This window comes from Physeter macrocephalus, chromosome 6, assembly GCF_002837175.3.
Source record: "Physeter macrocephalus isolate SW-GA chromosome 6, ASM283717v5, whole genome shotgun sequence".
In the NCBI taxonomy this organism is placed as follows: Eukaryota; Metazoa; Chordata; class Mammalia; order Artiodactyla; family Physeteridae; genus Physeter; species Physeter macrocephalus.
This window is the reverse complement of record NC_041219.1, coordinates 20,426,729-20,446,214: the sequence shown is the minus strand read 5'-3', so window position 1 is coordinate 20,446,214 and position 19,486 is coordinate 20,426,729.

The window sequence follows — 19,486 nt, the reverse complement described above, 5'->3', positions numbered from 1 at the left end:
AACTGTCTGAAAGATTACTTACACTTAAAATTCTTCTTAAGGGAGCCTTTTCAGCATTTATGGATATCAAAGAAAAGCATCTTGGAAAAGCACAATACAAATTTGGAAAATAAACATTTTCGGAAAATACACATTTTAGCGGCAATAACAAGTGTGGATATAAAAGAAGTACATAAAACTTGTTACTGCAAGCACTTTTACATTCTCATTGAAAAACTATAACCTTGTGCAATTTATAAAGTAGATATTTTCCAGTTATAAAAATATAATTTGGAAACCAATGTGTCATTTAGAACTATTTATGTCATACAGCTACACTCATGACATTGGAACATTCCATTTCTTACTGAGCCAGTATTCTTGGGGAACTTTTATAAAGCTATCATAGAAAAACTGGCTGTACAATAATGGTGTATAAATGAAACAAACATATATGAAATGTATGATATGGCAGGGAAAGCACTTGCTCTTCTAGATGTCTGTACGGCACATTTCACTCAATATTTGCCAGTTTGCAGCACGTCCTTTAGAACATTGCTCCCAGGATTAACACTGAAAACACTGCTCTCAATCTCCTCTAGCAGTTGAAGATGAAAATGTAATTCTCTTATTTGGCCTCATCAATATATCCATTAATACAACACATTTTTTATCACCATACTACTGACTAATAAAGCCCACACTCAAACTTTATATTACATGATCTACTGATAAAACATGATTTGCCATTTTGTCCATGTTCAATTGATTCTTTGAAGACTTCTTCTAAAATTTAATATTAATTTCAAAAGAATTTCATTTTGTTTCTTCTGACCCACGATCCCACACTTTCCAGTTCTTGATTCTGTCATTCAGTGTTTTAATATAGCCTCCCAAATTTGTGTTACCATAATTTAATATGTATGTCTTTTGTCTTCATAGGAGATACAATGGAAGAGTCATGCAGACCTGAGTTTGAAACCCAGATCTACAATAACTAGTCTCTAGATGTGATAAAAGTTATTTAATCTCTTTGAAACTCAGTTCCCTCCTCTGTGAAATTGGAATAATTTTACCTTGAAGGATGTTAGAGCTGGAAATCAGATAACATAAACTCATCAAGAAACTTATGTTTCCTTTTTAGCCATGTTATACATATGTAAAAGGATATGGCCCTTCAAAACACTACCAGAGACCTTCATCCTGATCAATAGGAATCATAAACTTGACTACGCATTAAATATGTTATCCACCCTCCTTTTTATATTATGTCCAAAAGAATGTCATGTAGAATTATGTAAATGCCTTCCTAAAATCAAGATATATTTCTGTCATTCTAATCTGTTACTTTAGAAATCTTATTCAAAATTTGTAACATTTGTTCCTAATGTTCCCATTGTAAATATTAATGACCATTTTTTAAAGAAATCTAAATTCATTTACTTTTAAAAATAAAGAAAAAGAAAGGCTTTTTGTAATTTCTAAAATTTTGCTTAGAATCTTTATTAAGCTCATAGAGCTGTGGTTTTCAAAAAAAATTTTTTTAATATTGACTTCCTGTTCTCTGGTATCTTTTCCATTACTGGCAAAAGTGACCAGTGCAATGATATAAATGACCCAGGCCATGATGTTCAAACTTGGAAATAGGCAGTTTATCCCCTTGACTACCTTGAGTTTCAGTGTTTGTATTTCTACTGCTTTGAATTTCTTCTCTATTCATTTCAGAATTATTCTTGTTAGGAGGGAAAAGGCTGTAATGCAATGTGATTTGATTAGTTCTTTTTGATTTTCCTTTGCTTTTTTTTTAAAATATAAATTTATTTACTTATTTTTGGCTGCGTTGGGTCTTCGTTGCTGCATGCGGGCTTTCTCTAGTTGCAACGAGCAGGGGCTACTCTTTGTTGCGGTACGGGGACTTATTGCAGTGGCTTCTCTTGTTGCAGAGCACGAGCTCTAGGTGCGGGGGCTTCAGTAGTTGTTGCACGTGGGCTCAGTAGTTGGGCTCTAGAGCGTGGGCTCTAGAGCGCAGGCTCGGCAGTTGTGGCGCATGGGCTTAGTTGCTCCGCGGCATGTGGGATCTTCCCAGACCAGGGCTCGAACCCGTGTCCCCTGCAGTGGCAGGCGGATTCTTAACCACTGCGCCACCAGGGAAGTCCCATGTTTTTCCTTTGTTTTTAACTGTATTTTTTATCTACCCCTGAGAAAACATCTTCTTTATTATTTTTTATATGTTCCAAAATCATTGCACATGCGTGTATCTACATATCTGTCATGAGTGCTCTCTCTCTATATATATTTATGTCTGTGTGTATATACACAAACATACATACATATACATGTTTATATGTATATATCTGTGTGTGTATATATATATATTTGTACACGTGTACCTATATAGCTGAAAGAGAGAGATGTATATCCTTTGCATTATTTTTAGCTTCCACACTTCCACTTATTCTTGGCTTTAGCTTTCATGACACGCTGTCTTCCTGGTTATGTTCCCATTCTGAACTGGCTTTTGGTTACTTGTCCTTACCACATATTTTATACATGACATCCTCTGAAAATATTTCTCATTAGAGATTTTGTGCAACTGTTTAGATTCTTTAAATTCTTTATTTTTAAATTTAAATTCCTTTGAATTTAAATAAAATTTAAATAAAATTTGAAGGTTAAAATATGAGTTTCAAGGGGTTGTATTTCCAAACTATAAAGATACTCAGATAACAAGGTCAGGCATCCCCAAAATTCTAATCTCTTCCACCTCATTAATCTGCTCATCATCAGTTAGTTACTCCAATTTAAGTCCAGAGTAGAAATCATTTCATTAACCCCCAAATCTTCTGAGATGATTTACTCTTCTATTTTTAACATTGAGATTGAAATGTAGATTTGAGGCCATGTGCTGGATAATTGGATATGAACATCTATTCTGAAAAACATATTTGAGACCAAAGTAGTTTTTTATTTGAACAATTGCTTCAGCTTCCCATGTCACTCTGTCTAGATATTGTCTTTGAAGAATTACTCAAAAGTTAAATTCACTATGTGAGAAAATATGTTAAGTTGTATATGCTCATAGAAAAATACAATCACATTAAGAACATAGACTGTTCAAATTTCATGTCTTATAGGAGGAAAAAGCAATACCCTAAATAGCCAGCTCTTTAAAATGGCTGAACCGGGGCTTCCCTGGTGGCGCAGTGGTTGCGAGTCTGCCTGCCGATGCAGGGGACACGGATTCGTTCCCCGGTCCGGGAGGATCCCACATGCCGCGGAGCGGCTGCGCCCGTGAGCCATGGCCGCTGAGCCTGCGCGTCTGGAGCCTGTGCTCCGCAACGGGAGAGGCCACAACAGTGAGAGGCCCGCGTACCGCAAAAAAATTAAAAATAAATAAATATAATGGCTGAATCAAACATACAGTGAAAAGATTCTCCATACCTTTTCTATTAAATGAAAATTTTCATGAGGCATATGCTCATTAAATTTAATATACAGGAAATTATCGCTTTAATTGTTGTTTAAGGGTAAACAATGACAGTGAATAAAAAATATTTAGAAACTGAGTCTATACTTTCAAAATACTACGTGTTTGTTAATACAACTTAAACCACAATAGCCAACATAACCTACAATCTTTCTGCCTAACTGCAAATAAATACAATTTTAATGTATAAAAATCACCAAAAGTCAATGCATAAATAAGCAATGGAGGCTGTTAGCACTCATAATTGAAAGCTAATTATAGCAAAAATATTTAATTTATGGTATACTCAAAGGTCTGGAAGAGATGTAGAGAAGTTTTCCTTCTATCTACCTCCTCCTGCCTCACTTCACTGTGTCACCAAGGAGACAGAGTGCCCGAAGTACCATACAGAGATAGATGGCAATCCCATTTTCAGTCTCCAAGGTTTTAATCTCTGTTACAAACTAGACATTTAAAAAATACTTTTATTAAATATAAATAAAATATTTTTATTTTTTAAGTGTCTAGTTTGTAACAGAGTTTAAAACCTTGGAGATTGAAAATGGGATTGCCATCTATCTCTGTATGGTATTTCAGGCACTCCCACCTAGAGGGGTGGGATAGAGAGGATGAAAGGGAGACGCAAGAGGGAGGAGATATGGGGATATATGTATGTGTATAGCTGATTCACTTTGTTATAAAGCAGAAACTAACACACCACTGTAAAGCAATTATACTCCAATAAAGATATGAAAAAATACTTTTATTATAATTTCATCTAAGACGATTTTCTTATTGAATAATCTATCATTTTATTTGTGGTATTTCCCCAACTATTTGAAAAAAACTCTTAAAATATTATATGCATTTTTCCCCATGAAATACCTCACATTGGTTTACATGTTTGACATTTCCTATATTCCCATTTTAAAATAATCTATATAGTTCACTCCAACTTTTAAATATATTTATATTTTGCCACACACTGTTATTTTACATTTTTTACTTTATCAGTAAGTGAGAGTATATTTCTAAAAAATTAAAATAATGATCTCAATTCTACCAACTTTTTCTCTTTTAAAGTAGTCTGGTTTTGACTACAAATTACCTCTGTAATCTTACAGTTGTGCACCACATGAGACAGTGTCAATAGTTGGCAGAAGTTTTTCATTAGTATTAGAAAATAAACACATTAACAAACTACAGCTTGCATTTTAACAATGAGTACTGTTGAACGGTATTGAGGGTTTACACGTTTCTTTTTATAACGCATTGGATCTATTCTTGAATTAGAATTCCCTACCTACAAATAATTATACTGTTAATAAAAGGATAAATTTAAGAAGAATAATTCCCTAAAAACTAATTTCTTTGATTCATAAATCAACCTATCTAAGTCAGTTATTTTCAAAAGGGCAAACTGATCTCTGCTAATGGAATGAACAATGGCTTTTCCCTAAATGAAAATATTTATAACCTTAGCTTTTTATAGAATTACAATAAAGAGGCTTTCCCATTTGAGTAAGTATCCAATTAAAATTTTTTAATGATGTTAATGCAATTCGTATTTCTATTATCAACATTTCTCAAGCTCTAAATCATATATAACTGAGCACAAATTTTGTTCATTACATGTGCTATCTTTATCCACCACAATTTGATAATCAATCATGACCTCATTAGTGTCCTTAAAAATCACTTAGAGGGCTTCCCTGGTGGTGCAGTGGTTGAGAATCCGCCTGCCGATGCAGGGGACACGGGTTCGTGCCCCGGTCTGGGAAGATCCCACATGCCGCAGAGCGGCTGGGCCCGTGAGCCATGGCCGCTGAGCCTGCGCGTCCGGAGCCTGTGCTCCGCAACGGGAGAGGCCACAGCAGTGAGGGGCCCGCGTACCGCAATAAAAAAAAAAAAATCACTTAGAATATCCAATTATTTTGGAGAAACATTTGGAAAATGTGTCACTAATAGTCAAGAAGATTTCTAAGACTTAAGTGTGTATTTGAAGTATCTGTAATTTAATGCTTGCAGATTTGTTCAGTTAAATTCATGAACCAAAGTACATATTTCTACCCTCACTTTCTGCTGATGCCTTGTAACCATTCTCAGAGTGATCAAAAAACATCCTCTCAAAATATTCTCTATCGGGCTTCCCTGGTGGCGCAGTGGTTGCGCGTCCGCCTGCCGATGCAGGGGAACCGGGTTCGCGCCCCGGTCTGGGAGGATCCCACGTGCCGCGGAGCGGCTGGGCCCGTGAGCCATGGCCGCTGGGCCTGCGCGTCCGGAGCCTGTGCTCCGCAACGGGAGAGGCCGCAGCAGAGGGAGGCCCGCATACCACAAAAAAAAAAAAAAAAAAAAAAAAATATTCTCTATCATATCAAATTGCTATGAAATGAGTGATAATAATAACTGATTGCTAATTGAACTTTGACAATTGATGAGATAATCCTTTCAAATATTGTGGTAAGGAGAGGTTGCTGGGCGACCAAAGAATGTAAAAATCACAACAGGAAATACCGCATACAAGAGCTGGAAGGATTCAGACTGAAAATCGTTGCTTCATGATTTTGCCTAAAGCAAGTTATCTTTCCTCTCAGCGTTACAAATTACCATGGCTCAACTTTTTATTCTACAATACTCCTCAAATTTTTGCTCCTGCAAATCAAAATTTGATTCTTGAGACTGTCAAAAGACAATATTACTTGACCAAATAGATCAAGCTCACTCTTAATGAAATCGAAATTCCAGATTAGACTCAAAGCTGTATTTTGTTTGCCATTTTATAAAATGGATAAACTGTTTTCTGCTATGGGATGTTACAACAGGAGGTCCAAATTAATATGGGCAATGATGAATCTGAGTCATGTGTTTCCTATAAAAATCGATTAAAAAATATAAGTGCCCTTCTAGTTAAAGCAAACTAAAGTGATCATCTTTGAAAAGTAAAAAGATATTTTGTAATATTTTTTTCTGATAAATCTTTCAACTGGACAAATCAAGTTAATGTATTTATAGCTACACATATCAACACACCACCAGTAAGTAGGTACTTAATAAGTAGTGATCTGATGCACTACTAAAAATAGCTGTCATAAATTCCATTCATACAGTGTCACCCTAACAATTAGTATTTTGTTTTATAAGAAGAAAGTGACATTAGTTAAATTCTTTTGATGCCTATTTTATTCTTTCAAATATACTTATTTACTATTAATGTAAATTGTATTACTATGAATAATTAAATTTATTATAAATACATTATTTTTCACCATTTTTCTGATTTTCATCAGTATATTTAATAATTGCTGCAATAAAATTTATATATCACTCTCACAATACCTAAAAGATTTTACAAGGCACACTTTTACTTAACATAATAACAATCTCCATGCCACTGCTTCACTGTATTTTAATCTCATAATTTATGTGATTAATTTTGTTTTTTTAGCCATTTTAGGAGTCATAGAGATAGAGATTGTACAGGTACAAAAACACCTTTTGGATGAATTAGGGAACTAGCTTAACATACTATGTCAACATTCTTGATAAGTCAATTTATTGGTCTTACCATATAAAATATAATGTAAAACATTAATCATTTTAATTTAAATTGCTTACAATTTCTCCATTTGGAGAAATTAGTGTCTGGATTGTAAAAGCAAAATAGTGTCTGGATTGTAAAAGCAATAGGAATTTGGAATAGTCTAAGAATAGTAAATGTGATTTGTTAAACCAATAATTTTCTTCAGAATATATTCAAGACAATTTGTTAAAATGAGTGCACACAAGGAAATCAGTTGTGTCCAAATAGACTTAAAAATAACAAGAAACATATGGTCCTGTTAGAGCTGGACTATACTGACAAAGTAGTCACAGGTTTTAAAGTAATCTAGGAGGATTTTTAAGTAATGGGTCTACATTCATATCACTTTAACAGCTTTCACTGACTTGACCCAAGAATTTAGGTTCTATTTCCAAGAAATACAAGGAAAAAAAAAACCTAATTTTTTCAATTTTGGGAAAAATTCAGGGGTTTTTTTGGATAGAATTTATTAATTATGTTAATGAATCTACCACAGAATTCAAAATTTACCAGTTGATTCATTCCTTAATGAGATTTGAGCGATGTAGGAAAGGCATTGTTTCATCTATTGAAAATTTTAACAAATTAAATATTTCCTTACAAACTGAATGATTAAATCATGATGTTAATAATTCATATTTAATGGAGGGTAAAAGAGGAAGACAGAAAGTGAGACTAAGTTATCTAGATTCCAAAGAAAAGGCAACTGGGCTGATAAGAAAACAAAACAAGTCTCTAATTTATAGATTATTTGTATAGTCTCAGCATCTAAAACAGTGCTTACATGTAAATAACATGTTCTGAGCAACTGTAAAACAATGCTTTAATGACTTCATGTACATTTCATTATCTTATTGAAACAATCATGTAAGACAAGAACTATTATTAAACTAACAGCATATAAGGAAATTGGAGTTTAGTAACTTGTTCACGGTCAAGTAACTAATATGTGATGGAAAAGAGATTCTGTCTCAGGTCTGTGTAATTCAAAAGTCCATGCTCTTAACCACTAGTGTAAATCACCTCCTAATTATGATGCATTCACTGACAATGAATGTATATGGCCATAAAGTGATTATTTAGAAGATATGACTATATTAAAATAATATAAAAGTCTAAAACTGAATTTAGATTGAAATGCTTTCATATGAAATATTTTTTCTCATTTTTAAAAAATTTGAACATCTAAGATGTTTCTACAATTTATTTTGCTGTACTCAGCCAGAGCCTGGAAGTCTAAGGTTATTTGGTTTTTTTGTTTTGTTTTGTTTTGTTTTTTCTAATTCCAGTTATTTGAGAAAGAAACAAAACTTATGGACTCTGGGTGTATTAAAGGACTCCCAAAGTTGTAAATTTGAATTACTGCATTATATGATAGTCTTTCATAATTCCAACCCCAAATCTGCCTAATTGGTAGTTTGGCAATATGTGTGAAATATTTTTGGTTGATTAACTGAATTTTTTTAATTTTCAGTAAATATTTTGGAAAGGTTGGAAAACACCAACAAACTTTAAAGTTGCATTATCAGCTTACATGTACTGGGTGCTTAGTATGTATGGGGTATTCTCCTAATAGGTACTTCTGTTACTTATTAAAACAATGGTTTTTACAAGTCATTATGCAAAAGAATCACCTGGATAGTTCACTGAAAATGCATATATCAGACTACTGCATTCTTATGGTACACATAGTATGGGTCTAGGAATTGGTATTTTTAAAGTATTCCAGTTAACACTGATGCAGATGGTGCATGAACTCCTTTCAGAAATACTGCATTAAATCCTTCCAGCTCTCTTAAGTAGGAATGACTATTATTCCTACTTCAGAGATGAGGTATCTCAAGTTAGAGTTATGCAATTTGCTCAAGATCACACAGTCGAGTTGGATCAAAACTCTAACCTTGAGAGTGAAACCCTAAACCCAATTCTTATGAACACCATTATTCTTTACTTATATTTACCTAAATTAGTAGCTTTTAAGTCGGGTTGCTTGTTAACATCACCAGGGAAGTATTTTGCTCATTCCTCAGCTCCTCTCTCAGAGAGTCTATCATAAGTGTTCTGTAGTTTCCAGGAATCAGTATTTTTTTAAAAATTCCTAAGCAATTTTAACGTGCAACAATGAAGAAAAATTGAAAATCACTGTACCTCAGTAAAATTCCAAAGTTTCTCATTTATCCAAGTTGGAAAGGCCATAGATTAAGAAATGAGATTGAAGGTGTAGATTTTCCTTTGTTGTTCCCTCCCTGCCCTTGCAGTTCATTTCAATACTATTAGAGTTGGATTGAAAAATACAAGCTCCAGCCAACTTCCTATTGCCTTGCTGGGTCTATAGAGGTCATCATACGTGCCTTTCTATTGAATCTAGGATTGTAGTTTTGTTTTGTTTTTTTTAACATCTTATTGGAGTATAATTGCTTTACAATGGTGTGTTAGTTTCTGTTTTATAACAAAGTGAATCAGCTATACATATACATATATCCTCATATCTCCTCCCTCTTGCATCTCCCTTCCAACCTCCCTATCCCACCCCTGTAGGTGGTCACAAAGCACTGAACTGATCTCCCTGTGCTATGCGGCTGCTTCCAACTAGCTATCGGTTTTACATTTGGTAGTGTATATATGTCAGTGCTAACTCTCTCACTTCGTCCCAGCTTACCCTTCCCCCTCCCCGTGTCCTCAAGTCCATTCTCTATGTCTGTGTCTTTATTCCTGTCCTGTCCCTAGGTTCTTCAAAAACATTTTTTTTAGATTCCATATATATGTGTTAGCATACGGTATTTGTTTTTCTCTTTCTGACTTACTTCACTCTGTATGACAGACTCGAGGTCCATGCACCTCACTACAAATGACCCAATTTAGTTCCTTTTTATGGCTGAGTAATAATATCCCATTGTGTATATGTGCCACATCTTCTTTATCCATTCACGGATAAAGATAAACTTCCCTGGTGGTGCAGTGGTTAAGAATCCACCTGCCAATACAGGGGACACGGGTTCGAGCCCTAGCCTGGGAAGATCCCACATGCCGTAGAGCAACTAAGCCCGTGCACAACTACTGAGCCTGTGCTCTAGAGCCTGTGAGCCACAACTACTGAAGCCCAAGAGCCCTAGAGCCCGTGCTCCACAAGAGAAGCCACTGCAATGAGAAGCCCACACACCGCAACGAAGAGTAGCTCCCGCTCGCTGCAACTAGAGAAAGCCTGCACACAGCAACAAAGGCCCAATGCAGCCAAAAAATAAATTTAAAAATTAAAAAAATATATAAAATGTGTCGATGGACACTTAGGTTGCTTCCATGTCGTGGATATTGTAAACAGAGCTGCAGTGAACATTGTGGTACATGACTCTTTTTGAATTATGGTTTTCTCAGGGTATATGCCCAGTAGTGGGGTTGCTGGGTAGTATGGTAGTTCTATTTTTAGTTTTTTAAGGAACCTCCATACTGTTCTCCATAGTGGCTGTATCAATTAACATCCCACCAACAGTGCAAGAAGGTTCCCTTTTCTCCACACCCTCTCCAGCATTTATTGTTTGTAGATTTTTGATGATGGCCATTCTGACTGGTGTGAGGTGATACCTCATTGCAGTATTGATTTGCATTTCTCTAATGATTAGTGATGTTGAGCATAGGATTATAGTTTTTAAAAAATTGCATAAGTAATTTTTATATGGGTCTTGGCATATACATTTTATTAATTAAAACCTAGGAATCTTCATCTTAATACATTAAATATAATGGTGCCATCTTTTTAATTTGTTAAAATACAAGAATGTATTTTTTTTTAATGTAAGCTGAATTACCTTCCTTTTTTCCATAAACTTAAGTAAACTCATTCAAGAAAGGGAGAAAAACTACAACTTAGTTAAACTTTGTTTCATCTTTTCCATAAATAAATAAATTCTCCAAATGTCAACATTTATGTCTTTCCTCATGCAGTCATAGCCCATATTATCCAAATCTCTAATTTATTTGTTTTTCTTTCTCCAGGAACTGGGTACTTTAAAAATGTATTTATATTTGTTAAGTTTTCAAGTTTCACATAACAGATAGAGAACACACTGGCTTGATCTGAGTGTTTAGAGAGTTTGAGGTTATTGATATAAGCCTTGATATATATTCCCACAGAGAAATTAAAGTCCTTACTCAAATACCTGTAAAGTGTCAGAAACCTTGGTGATGGCTGATTGAGCCAAAAAAAGCAAAGGCAATGTACAGAATAAATTATGCACACCCACACACATACTTTTACACACACATTCACACATAGTTCCAAGGAGTCGCGTACATTAATTCCAACTCACAAATTCTCATTATTATCTGGCTGAAGAGAATCATGTCTAATTAAATTCACTTGTAAAAGAAATCTGGTCACTTAATCTTTTTGAGACCAATCAATACATTCATATGTTGATGTTTTGTCTTATTCCAAATATAATCTTTTTCTCTGCAAGGTCTCTAGCTAAAAGGAAGTATTTTTTCATGAATGAAGAGATCTCATAAATAATATTCTGAAGCCAATTTTTATTTTGGACTCACAGGATTTTCAGATTTGATCTACATAAAATTAGTTTCAGGAACACTCATTTGTATGATTTATTTTCTCTTTGCAAACATTACTGGAAATGTTAGCTATCAAGCTTGAATTTAGGGGACCATATATACTTAAAATACAATGTATAGAGATTTCTTATAGTCATTTGATAGTCTCAAGATAACCAATTTTATCTTTAAACTTTCCATTGATTAGTATAGAAGAAATAACATTTTCCTCTAAGATGAAATGAAACTTGTTCTTTATCAAACACCATTTAAATCAAAGGATTTATAATTAAATACTCTCGATTGATTATGAATATGAAATGCCAGACAGTTTAACAAATTTGTTCAAAGTTTCATTGCTAATTAATACCAAAGACAAAAATACAAATCAGTGTTGTTTCTTCAGACAATGCTCTGTCTGAGATTCATCAAATTTGCAAATTCAAAAAATATACATACATTCAAAGATCTAAGATTAAAGAAGATTACCTTTGCTTATGTACTCAGGTGCACAGTAGAATGAAACAGTTGGGTTTAATAGTTTCACTAACAAATGATAAGATGACTACTTTGATTAAGTACCCTTATATTCTAGAAGTTTCAAACTAGGTAGGTGATGGTGATGGGTTAAGTAGGTAGATAGATAGATAGGTATGTCAGTTTTAGAAAAAGAGACCTACAGCTCCATCCATAAGCTTAGCAAAAATAAAAGAAAGTGAGAGAATGTGGCCAAATCAGATAGGGATAAATATGAATGAATAAAGAAAAGCCTTCAAATTAATAACTGAATGATAGGACATCATTTTTTATGTCTTGGTATTATTGTTTAAACTTTTGATAATATAAAAATGAATGTTTCATAAATTATTTTGGATACAATCATAGATAATATAACCATAACACAAAATTTCTGGATAATAGAAAGTAGAAAAATAAGCAATGATAATTTAAATTATTCAGCACAGCTAAATGTCATTTATTTGTCAGCTATTTAGTGAGCACTCTGCATTCCAGGCATGTCCCTTTCTTAACATAGCCTTACAAGTCAGTTTTGTGCACATTTATTAAATAGAGTTAGTCTATGAAAATCTGTCTATTTTGAAATGTTGAAACAATTCAGATAATTGAAAAGGTGATTAATCTGATAATCTTAGATCTGTAGACTTGGCATGAACCATGGTACACACTTGGACAAAAAAATGTCAATTTTAAGTAAATTTAATGAATAGCTGAAAGTTCTAATCATTCAGAGTATAGGACAAGTTCTGCTTCAAATTCAAGTTTTCACTTCATGAAAGTCACATTTGTTCATAATTATTCCTTCTCCGGCTCTAAGTGTGGTTCTCATCCAACTGTTGAGAGTGTCTTTTTTCCCAAATTCACAATTTTCATAGCAGTAAGGAAGTAACAAGAAATGTTAAAAACAATAGATTTTATAAAGAATCTTCACTCAACGTTCAACAACTCTCTTTAATTGAAAGAAAATATGCCTACAGAAGTTAACGCAGATTTCATGAGCCTTCAGCCAAGGTAACTGGGAAGGATTCATGAATAACTACCACATTTGACAGAAAATAAAAGGCTCCAAACTCTACATAATAATCCAAGGGAGATCAGTGATAGTACATTTGCATTTCTCAAGGGCTTTCTGGAGCCTCAGGATCTTACCTGAAAAGTGAGCATAATAATAGGAATTTCAGTCATCAGTCGGCAGATGGGGTATCTATTTTGGGATGGAGGATTTTTAACAAATCACATTACCTAGGTGGCAACTAATTCTACTTATCCATATGGCTGACTCTGTAGGGAAAAAAAAATTATTGCTGCTAATAGTTTCTCCTTTACCATTGAAGTGTCAGAAGAAACAGTAGGTGAAATCTTAAAACCTAGCTGCAATATTGGGAAAAAAATAATTGTAGTTTTCAGAGGAGTTGCAGTTTTTCTGGCCTATACATTAGATAAGGGTATTCCATAAATAGATAATGTTCTCTGTATCAGTAAATATAATTACCCTCATCTAGTCAATTTCCTTCACTTGGATTCCCCCTTATGGTTAAAAGCATAGTTTAATCAAGATAACTTTCTAGTTTAATGGATGTTGCTTAAGGTCCTGAAATAGAATGATACTCTTAGTTCATCCAGGTATAAAAAATTTCTAAATTCTCTCCATAACTATCATTCCAAGATTCGATGGCCAATGTTACCATAAAATCCTTGTGGACCCACAAAGCATATAAAGCTCACTGACAAGGAAACTTATTCTTTCCTCATCAACTCTTTTAAAGCCTTCAGGTGACTTTTATAATTACAGTTTTAATACTTGCTAAGGGGACTGTAATCATATTCTATGGTTATGTTTTCCACACATCTCATTGAGGTATACAAAGACAGTGAAAAAAACTGGACATAGTCCATAGTCTTACTATTCTGTTTTGATGATAGGGAGTGATTTTGACAATGGGTAGTCAATTCTTATTGCTTGAGCTCCATCATCACAGAATAACCTTGAAATCCTAATGAATTCCTGGAGCTTTAAATTGTATTTAATGCTGCCAGTCTGAGCCTCCCCATTATTTTAAGGTCAATGAAAAGTGTTTATCAATTTGTCTATATATAGTATGAAGTGAGTATGAATTCTTATGTAAGCAAAATCAGGGTAAAAAGGGAAATTCAAGAAAATAGGAGACTGTGTTTTGCTGTTTTTGTCAATTGCTCATATTGTATCTAGCATGGAAATTTCCTTAGGGTGAAGTTTGTATGGAGACAAACACATGAAATATTCCTGAGGTAGTAAGACATAGAGAAAGAGAATAAAGGAGGAATTTTTTGTGGATGATGACTGTAAATTAGAAAATAAACTATATATATATGTATATATATATACATAATATATACTATATATAATTCTTCTGATTATAATCTAAATCATATAATTTCATTGTTCACTAGTACCATCCCCAGACATATCCCTTTTGTTTCTTAACTTTTCTCACTCTCTGAAATGGAAATAACAAAAAAAAGAGATGTCTAAATATTCATGTCACGCATTTTTCTGATCTCGTAAAAGTTTATTTTTATCACTTAGTTGGCTTTTCTCTGTAATAAGATGGTAAAAATCTCAGTGTTTTGAGGCTGCTAAACAATGCCCATACAGTTGACAGTCTCAAGAATTATTATAAAATGATGGAGTTAGATGCTATGGGTCACACTTTGTAAATCTGACTGCAGCAGGACTAGAATATTAATGAAAGTCAACAGCCATTTTCTTACCTGCTACCAATTTGTAATTCTTGCCTTGGTGGCCGCCCATATATTACAAAAAGAATATCGTTTTCTAATTTATAGTCAGAAAGTCATTGGAGTGACTAAGATTCTGTTCTTGAAATAGGTATTAAGTTCATTGTCTTATTAAAAAATGCATACAGCACTATAAATTTGTGTGAATAAAATGGTTTCTTTTGAGCGAGATGTAGTTTTATAAAATAAAGTGTCATATATTATATAAATAAATACAGTTGCAGTAAAAATCAAGCTAGTAGGAGGAAATTGTTTCAACTTATGATTTTCACATCAAATTATTATTTTTTGGAAATTAGTTTAATAAGAGTATACAGTATGGGCCCATTCGTGTCATATGCAAAGAAACACCAACTATAAAAAGTCAGCCTTCAATTCATTCAAGACAGTCTTCAGAGTCGTTTCCCTATTCACTTCACAAAGTATTTCCAAATATAGAACAGTACAGCTCATTCTGCCTATGAATTATGGACTGCACACAAAACAATAATCATCCCCCAAAATTAGTCTGAAGGTTAAAGAAGAAGGGAGAGAGGAAGGGAGTGAAGGATTGAGTTGCTGAGAGTTTGCCTTCTGCTTATCCTTGTTCTAGATTTTTCAGCTATTTCTCTCACCTGATTCAAACCACAAATTTGTGTGGAAGGTTAGTTATCTTTATTCTAACCAGTGAGGACACAGTATTTAGTAATAGAGTTGAGATTCAGACGTAAAGATTCTGCATCCTCCCTTTGTCAATTTCTCCCCCAAATTGAGATGCCCTGCATGCTGGTTGAATTTTGTTACTCAATGAGAAAGTCACTTCTTTTTTAGTTGTATCTTTTCCTGTGTAACAAATAGATAGAACAAAGATGCTTGCTGAAAATATCTTCCAGTTGTATCATGTTTTTGTTCTGAATGGGGAGTCCTTTGTAAGTCTGCCTGGGGCTAGCTAGCAATATACATGGCCACCAGAAGCAGCAGAATAAAATAACTGAAATAACAATCTATATCTCACTAACATCAGACCCCAATCAATGCAGTCAATGCAACAACTTCCTTTGAAACTGAATTGCAGCTTATAAGGCAATTTTGCACTAATTATCACAATAAAACTGCAAGATAGGGAAAGCATGATATTATTTTTACAGTTTTACAGAGGAATAAAATATTGACCCTGACCTAAAGGGATTTGGCAGTGATTTTTTTTTCTTTGATAAGATGACTAGATGTCCTTCTTTTTTTTTTTTTTAAATTGAAGTGTACTGGATTTAGAGGTGAAGTTTAATACTTTTATAAGCACAAGACATAGTAAATTTAATAAATCAACATTAACACTTAAAAGTAATTTTGTTGTTTCAGTTAACTCTAAGGAGTGTTAGAAGAAAATAAATATTGATCTCAAATTCAGCAAGTAAAAAATTAAAAAATGCAGAAACCATGAGAAATGGTTAAGGTGAGTGATGGACAGGCAAAGTTGCTCTGTGAAACTATAGCACAACTTAAAGTATTTATTCATATGTCAATGTCAGGCTTAAAAACAGTTTCAATTACTTTTTTGAATAGAGTTTCCTCCATTTGTCTACAATAGTAAAATATACTTAGAATAAAACCAGATATCGATTTTCCTCCTTAAATCCAATCAAATATTCAAGCTTTAAAATTACAGGAACTTCTGAGAAGAAATTACAGAAATGAACAGGAAGGAAAGGGTGAGAGAGAAAAGAAAAGGAAAGGAAAGAAGAAAAGATATGAGGGAGGGAGGAAGGAAGGAAGAGGGTAGAGAGAGAAAAGAAAAATCTGTAACTTGAAGCCTGAAAAGCAAAGATTTCATACACTTGCCAATCTTTAGATACTATACCTCTTCTTTTATTAGCATACCTCAAAAAATTAAAAGAATTTCTTAGAAGTATAAATCTAATCCTCATGAGATTTTCCAGCTTTTCTGACGTTTATATTGATATTTCAAGTTTAAGACTTCTCGTAGATTAGATATGAATCATATGATTATAATTAAACAAAATTCTGAACAAGTTCCTCTTTGTTCTACCATATTATGAAATAAAACTTGAAGAATAAAGTTTGGCTACTGAGTCTACATATATTGTATTAAATGGTTAGTAGAGATTTAATGATATAGCAAAAGTAATCTAACCTTCTCTTCTGCCCAATTCACATGTATTTTTCTTATTTCAAAATGTGAAGAGGATAGGTATATACCAAACATAGATTTTGTAAGATTATGTACAATTAACAATCTGACAATTAGTTGGGTATTATTTAATTAAGCTTAGCTAAATTGAATATTCATGCCACTGGCATGCTTAGGTTTTTGCCTCTAAGAATATGCTTATCAGTTTTTTGGGGTGTTTTTGCGGCACGCGGGCCTCTCACTGTTGTGGCCTCTCCCGTTGCGGAGCGCAGGCTCCGGACGCGCAGTCCCAGCGGCCATGGCTCACGGGCCCAGCCGCTCCGCGGCACGTGGGATCCTCCCGGACCGGGACACGAACCCGTGTCCCCTGCATCGGCAGGCGGGCCCCCAACCACTGTGCCACCAGGGAAACCCTGCTTATCAGTTTTTGAAGGAGGTTCAATTTAGTAATAAGTATCTTTAAAATTGATAGTTCTAAATATTTTTTTTTTTTTTTTTTTTTTTTTTTTTTTGTGGTATGCTGGCCTCCCTCTGTTGTGGCCTCTCCCGTTGCGGAGCACAGGCTCCGGACGCGCAGGCTCAGCGGCCATGGCCCACGGGCCCAGCCGCTCCGCGGCATGTGGGATCTTCCCAGACCGGGGCGCGAACCCGGTTTCCCTGCATCGGCAGGCGGACGCGCAACCACTGCGCCACCAGGGAAGCCCCCTAAATAATTTTTTTAAAGATGAATTAATACCTATCCACACTCACTGGAAAAATAAATAGAATTATCCTTGCTTATTTAACAGTACATAACTTGGTGTTTCCGAGTTAGTTTTTAAATATTAACTGCTCCTCACATATATTTCTGTTCTTCACAGTGTATCGTCAATTGTAGACACTCAATGTGAAGTATTATGATAATTTCTATCTCTGAGGAAATAAGAAGATTGAGCCACAGAGAAGTTAAATAGATTTGAGACATGAGTGAGTATGTTTGACTTTTTAAACTTACATGATATGAAATATCCAAAAAATTTGAACACTTAACTTCAGTCTCATATTTGGAAGAAAGCTGAGTTGTGGATTCTGCTGTAGGTTAATGACAAGTCCCTCACATAATCCAAGGGAAATAATTTGGGCCAAGTAAATAAGTTCCAAATGTACATGGAAAACAAAGCAACAGAAGCCAATACACAATGGTGGCTCCCTTTACCCAGGACCTACTTTAATATCTTAAACTTGAAAGTTCTCATACCATCTGCACTCCCCTGAACAGATGAAATCTTTGCTGAAGGATTTCAGTATCTATTTTTACCGTATGCTCTGTCTGGACTCACTCTTTTCATGACTGATAGATTTCTTACTTTCTCATTCAACACTGCAATAAAAGGAAAATCCATGATTTTCTTTGACACAACAGAACTATCTTTAGCTATATTCAGAGGAAAGAGACTAGGATAAAGGTCCATTTTCTTCTTCCTTCATAGCTCACTGTTATTTGCAGGATACTTTTGTCTTAAGGACTGTTGCTCAACCTCCAAAACTGTTAATTCCCTTCTAGCTGCTACTGGAATTCATGTGTATGGTGATAGGAAGCCTGGAAGAACAATTTCTGTACATATACTTCTGACCAATGCCCTTGAAAAAGACCTAAATATGACTAACTTTTGAAATGAATAAAGTGACATGACCTCATTGCAGAAATACCTGTAAGATCCTTGATCTGGGTCCTTCACAAATAATATGCTTTCATGTACAGATGAAAAAAAAAATAAAATAAATATTAATCATAAACATAGTTCAGAAAATAGAAAAAAATAAAAATTAAGCACAGACATAGCGCATCTCCTTGCTTAGAGCCAGGTAGGATGTTATCACTATTTCTTTGACAAGAAACCAAATTCTGAATAAGTAGACTGCTTTGAGGAAATATAGATGACAACAAAATAACAGCTTATACTTTTTAAGCTATGACACTGGCAAAGTGCTTTCACCTACATTTTGTCATCATTTTGTCTCACCAACCAATGATTCCACACCTGCTTGAAAGACCTGTAACCATGAAATCAGCTTTCAAGATAGGCAGACCTCCACTGAGCAGTTTGTAACTCATTTCAAAATTTACTTTGGTATTTGCTTAAGGGTATATTTCTATGTTTTTTTGTATCAACTCAACGAAGCTTTCTAAGCAAGGTTACTCCAAAAATAATTTGGGCAATGGGAAAAGAAAAACAAAATTCTGTGGATTTAGATTATTTTTTAATTTCATGTCATAAATTATGTGTTTCCCTAGTCTCTGACTCTGTTTCATATTTGCATGATTAGCATGGGCTGAGGATAGAACTGGGCCTCATGATTCATTATTTAACTATGTGGTATGTCCTCTGGGGTTTGGGTTAAATCTTACACAACAAACTGAAAGCTAAAAATTTTAATGGCATTTTTTTTTTAAACAAAGTGTTGCTGTTTAATTAAATTAAATCTTTTCTAAGGACTAAGTGTAACTTTCTCA